We start from the raw sequence: 6,470 nt of genomic DNA, 5'->3' as shown, positions 1-6,470 counted from the left end.
AGTCGCTTATCCTGTACACTGGAGGTAAGCGCTCGAGTCTCTCTTTAATAGTGAAAATATCACGAGTCCAATTGTGTTCATATCCTTTCTCGAAAACCGTTTTGACGTGACTTATGCGGACTGTATCTCCGATGTCAAACTTGAACTTTGTCTTCACCGGTTGCAAGATATCTTTATACAGTTCATTCCAAACGGCTGATGGATTCTCTGCAGTAACAAGAACGGGTTTAGTCTTTATATACTGTTGTTGTAACTATGTAATAGATCGCTTAATACGTCTATGTAAATGTATTTGTGCGTATTAGTATGTGTGAAATATTTAAACATTTTCTGTTTTACAGTTCTGTTAAATCTCTCGACGACAGAGGCTTTTTTCTCGCTCTTTGTTGAAAAATGTGTGGCATTCATCGATTTTAGATAAATTTGCAGAGTTTTATTTTTGAATTCTGTACCTTTATCGGTCTGCAAATACTCGCATACGCGATCCTTGAAAATGTTTCTGAACGTTTCGACAACTTCTTTTTCAGTTTTATCTTTTAAGGGTATGGCCCAAGCGAACTTTGATAAAACATCGATACAAGTAAGTAGGTACTTTATGCCTTTGTTTTCCTTCTTCAGAGCCTGCATGCCTACCAAATCGGCTTGAAATTGTTCGTTTATACCTCCCACCATCACTCGATTTCTCTTAAAATTCTTTCTCGATGGCTTGTGCAAAGTATATGATTCGTTACCCTGCAATAAGTCTTTGACATCTTTCAAAGTCACATTTTTACCGACTTCTCTCTGTCGCCTGTGAAACGCGTTGATTCCGCCAAAACTGGCCGGTTCGGAGGGACTTGTATATTTATCCATATTATTTCAAAATCGAATATTCTCTTCCTAAATCTTATTGCATCCTCGACGTAAAACCCTCTTCTATCCTCGCTTCCAACCACGAATACTGGTACGCTATCGCTGAAACACACCTGCTTCTTAGCTCTGTTCATTAGAAAATGAGAGTATAATTATATCGTGTGAGAATATATATACTAGAAAAAAGGAACACAAGTTTTCTAAATTTTCACATTTTTATTGTATTATAGTTACAAGCTTAACCATTGAGAAGACGTGATTTTTTCAACGGAATTTTTAAATGCTTCGTTTCCTCTAGGTACTTTTCCAAATTTCTTCTTTCGCAGATTATGTTTTGTGAGTTCCACGATATTTGTATCCTGGACCACAACGCCATCTTCAACAAGTTCGCCATCCTCATTCCAAAACAGCTGTCTATTGTTCATTTTCATGGTGTCAACCAGTTCTCTAACTCTTTTCTTCTGCCGCGGAGCGACTTTTCGTATGTTCATGTTCTCATACATATAATCTCGGGGGGTCTCATATCTTCTTCTTTCTTATTTTCCCCTAAAATTTTAGTATCCTCATTTTCTGCGAGCACTAGGTACCTTTGCAATACCTGAAAATACTGTTTCGCTTTTATAATAATTAATATATAATAATAAATTACGTTGGGCCGAGTCTAATTTCTGTTGCATAGAGTTGGTTGCTCCTGCATACCAAATAGGTGTTGCGTAAGCCATTATTCTTGTAGCTATTGTCCAATAGAGAACTCGCCGGTGTAGATATTTGATTCCCCATTTCGCTCCGCCGATGTTTTGGAGCTGGAAAAGAAACTTATTAATTTTATCGGTTTGTTTTTCTATGTGTGGACTCCAAGTTAGTCTAGAATCTATATACACGCTAAGGTATTTTGATACATCTGTTCTTTTTATAGATTTTCCAAGCATTCTGATGGTGGGAGGTTTTTTTGAAGATATCCATAGAAACTTTGTTTTATCTGCTGCGACTGTCAAGTAATGTTTTCTCAACCATGTCGTAAATTTTTCTAAGGCTTCCATCGCTATTTTTGCAGTGCCTTTTTCACTGTGTGGTATGAGACTATCAGGAGAATGTCGTCTGCATATGCCTGTACTTTCACATTTGATGGCCATGGCTCTTTCACGATTTCGTCAACCACAAGGTTCCATAAGAGTGGCCCAGAACATGAGCCTTGGGGACAGTGTTTGTATTGATGTTTCCTTACCTCTTCTCCAGCTGTAATCATTACTACTTCTCTATTATGGAGTATCAACTTCGACTGTTTTCAGAAGTTGCTCAGATATCGGAAGTTGGCGAAGCTTACCTATATATAATAGAAGCATATCTTAGATTGTCAAAGGCACTTTTTATGTCTATTGAAAACGGCCACATTTTTGCTTTCTTTCCTTCTATTTTCTATTTCTTCTTTTAGAATGTACAAAGCATGTTCGGCCGATTTACCTTTTCGGAATCCATACTGATTTTAATGAAGCCAGGATAATCTTTCAACATGATATGTCATTCTTTGAACCAAAATTCTTTCAAATACTTTGCCTGTTGTTGATAATAGAGATATTGGTCGATATGATGATAGCTTTTCTGGATTTTGGTCCTTTTTTAGAAATAGAAGGATTTTCCTTGTTTTGAAATGCTCCGGAAAGCAATGACATCTGACGCACTTATTGAATAGATGAAATAGAAGATTTGGGAACTGTTTATTGATAGCTTTCAAGAGTTTATAATTGATGTTGTCCAGTCCGGATGCCTTTCGGTCATTTGTTCGATTTAATGTTCGTTGTATCTCTCCTCTTGTTATTTCGGTTTCTTCTTGAGCTCTTGTTGTAAACTGTATTTCCTCGCCTATTATCTCTTCTTTTATATCCGGATATAAAATACCTGTTGATTAATAAAGATTGTTGTTCGGCAATGTCTTTAAAATGGCAACCTTCCGATGATCCCGTTACTATCTGAGGTGTGGGCTTGCGTTTATTTAGTACAGCCTTGTATGGTTTGCCAAATGGATCTACCATCTCTGCACAAAACTGTTTCCACGAATTGAGCTTTGTTTTTCTAATGGCTTTAGTATGTCTCACTTTCTCTTGCCGAAATGATTCCATCGCATGCTGTCTCTGTGCTTCCGGCGACATTTTCCAACGTCTCTCTTTAGCTCGTAGCAGTTTCCTATGGATTTCAAGATCTCTGTTCTACCATGGTGCACACGTTCGTTGTGACGTTCTATGCATTCGGAGTGTCGTTGCTACCACTTCAGTAAATGTTCTGAATAATTCAGTTGTTGCTTCATTTATTTCTTGATAATTTATGCATGTTATGATGTTTTGTATTACAGATCCTATTAGAGGTTTTAGATTCATCATAAAATTATTTATTCTTCTCACCGATGAACTATATTTGATTTGTTCCATCTTGGGTATATCAAGATTGCTCAATTGAATATGAATGTATTCATGGCAACTTAATGTTATTTCCGTATTCCGTGCCAATTAACCTTGTTAGAGAGCGTTGTATTTCATTGGAATTAGTCATAGTCATGTCCGGCCATCTTTTTGAGTTCCAGTGAGTATATGTTAGTTCTTCTTTGCTGTTGTGTAGTAGATACAATCTGTTGCTCTGAATGAAGTTCATTATGCGAATTCCTCTGTGGTTTGTATCTGGTTACCCCCATAGTTGGTTTCTTCCGTTTAAGTCGGCTGGTATGATAGTTTTTGTTTTCCTGGCTTTCCGGATGATTGCTGTGAGCTCCTGTAGCGTAAGATCTATGTCGTCGTAAGGTGATGAATATCCACTGATGAGTAACAATTGTTCATTATTTAACTGCAACTTCACAGCTATTGTATGTTCCTTGATGTCAAAGATTGCTCCTTCTATTTTCTTGCTTAGTATTATAATAGCTGCTTTTTGGTTATGCGAATGCCATAAGTGCCAATCTGAGGGGAAAACCACTCAGTTTTCCTTTTCTAATCCATGGTTCTTGTATTAGAATGATATCAATATGGAGTTTTTCTGCTTGTTTCACTAAAAGTGATGTTGCGTCTATTCATTTGTTAATGTTTATTTGCAGTATTTTCAGCTCATCTGTATTTTTCCCAGCGATCATTTTTTAGGACTTATGGAGATCAGTATCTGCTATTATTAAAAGTTCTGAAATGATTTGTGGATGATTGAGCTGCCGTTCTGGTGTGCTTTTGAAATGTTGGACATTGATTGCTGGTTGCACTGTGGTTTACTGCTATTCTCATGGAACTGTTCATATTGCTTTCAATGCAGTTAATGCATCTGCGTGTTTTCGTTGTGCAGACATGTGTGTTATAAACCTTTCCACATTTTGCACATCTTGGATACGGATATTTGCAGTTTCTGGCGTGGTGGTGATATCTCTGACAGCGTGTACACCTATTGATTTCTGAGCTGTGCGATGTATGTGAACTTGAATATATGTTTCCAGGGGTTGTTGCGGTAGTTCTGCCATTCAGTATTGCCGTAACATGTTTTTGCCGTTGTCTACTTGGACATGCTTGATCTTCCTTATTATGTTGCAGTTCGTAATTGAAGTTCATCGCTAGATTACTCATGTAACAGTTTATGCATAGTCTGCTGCTGTGATTTCTGCCGTCGTTATGTAATTTGCTATGAAATGTTCGCTGATTTATTGTTGGTGGTATTTTAAAATTGTGCTCGTAATGGTGTTTCTTTTTGTGTGAACGTGGGGATGAATCAACTACTTCGGATTCTTGTGAATGTCCAGTTCCGTCTATTCTGGTCTTGCGATTTGCGTACCTCGTATGCACATGTCCTCGAGCTCGGTATTGCACTTGGGGTGATCGTGCTAGCTGTCTTGGTTCTGGCCATCTATCATTGAGTTCATAGTCTGAATCGGCTTTGCTTCGGTCCCAAGATGCATTTCATGATACCTTGAAACCATCATATGTTGCGTACCTGATAGGCGTAACTCCTCGTACACGGTATTGCGAACGGAGTTGACTCTTTTTGCTTCGGCCATCTATCAATCAGTTCATATTCGGAGTCTGCTCTGCTTATGTCATGAGGTGCTCGCTTTCGTGAGCACGCTGGTGAATGTGGCTTTTCTCGCTGCATCTCCCATTCGTCGATTATTTCATATTCCTCATAAGCCTCACTGTCAGATGTATTCTCGGATGAATAGTGTTCACCAATATACGAAGTAAATTTTTTAGGCATCGATTGGCCACTTTCATCTCTAGATCGTTTGAAAAATCGATTGTCACTGTTGATTATAGGATTACCATCATTGATTTCAGGATGTTGAATGACATTCAGTTGCTCGATGTGACGTATCAGATCTTCAGCGGACTGGCTTCTCTTAGTAATGCTGTCGCTGCTTTCCGTTGGGATCACTGGAGTAGCCGCTGGAATCTCCGTATTCGCAAGTCCATCAATTTTTAAGGTCGCCTGTTCAACTAATGACAATTTAGAGAGAGACGGGAATTCACTTTTTCTAGCCCATTCATTATTTGAACCAACTCCTTCATCAGTTGAGCAGTTGGTAGTCATGGCGGAAAAGTCGAGCATGGAGTTCTTACCCTTTAGCACGACCGGGTTATATTTTTTATGTCTTGTTCTCTTAGGCTTGCTCTTTCCTTTCTGTTGAGTCTTAGCCGATGTCAGTGTAGAAGTACATTGTTTTGCTGTAGGTAAAAAAGTCTGCGTGGCTTCTTGGCCATGTGTTTGCGTCGAATCTGCATGGTCACTCACATTTGATCGAAGTGTGTAAGCTTTTGGAAAAATTGTGGTCATCACTTCTCCGAATAGGTTTGCATCACTTCTCCGAATAGGTTTGCATCACTTCTCCGAATAGGTTTGCATCACTTCTCCGAATAGGTTTGACATCTGGAGTCTTATTTCCTCTTGTGCTCTTATCGGTAATTGGTTCGTTTTCTTTCCACTGCTGTTCTTCCAGGAGGCTCCAATAAATGACAAAAAGGCTTTAGTGGCATCAATAAAAGTCATCAACAGGTTTTTCAGTTGCGGTCGTTCACCAAGCATGACCAGGGGCGTAGCCAGAAATTTCGTTCGGGGGGGGGGACCAAAGTGACAGAACAATAGATTTGGCCATCTTTTTCCCTTTTTTCGGTCATTTTCTCACATTTCGGGGGGGGGGGACCAGACCCCCAAATCCCCCCCCCCGGCAACGCCCTTGAGCATGACCGAGATTTAATAGCGTGAGTTGTGTCCATAGTGCTTTTGCTGCATCATAAGCATACGGCCCCATTTGTTTTGTGTCGTAATTGTCTATTTTTTTGGCGCTATGAGCATGTTTGCTACTTTCTTTACACTCAACGTTGTTTTGTAGAGGTACTTCTGACTTTCCCGTAACCATTTTTTTTAAAGATCTAAATTTCATTGCTTACGTAGCTCATCAACTGATAAATAATTTAGTTTTTGTTGCTATTATTGACTGTTTTTGTGATGAGGAATCTGAATATCAACACAGAAACGTGCTTTCCATTATAATAGTTATAATATACTAGGGGGGGCTCTGCCCCCTTCCGCCTTTGGCGGCCACCCCCCCCCCCCACTTCTCTTCACAACATATCTTGTTTATTTCGTCCCACTTCATCAGC

The sequence above is a fragment of the Pholcus phalangioides genome, unplaced genomic scaffold (assembly GCF_987345545.1).
Source record: "Pholcus phalangioides strain wild (caught in Gottingen) unplaced genomic scaffold, Ppha-v1.0 ptg000003l_1, whole genome shotgun sequence".
NCBI lineage: Eukaryota > Metazoa > Arthropoda > Arachnida > Araneae > Pholcidae > Pholcus > Pholcus phalangioides.
This window is presented reverse-complemented; position numbering follows the sequence as displayed.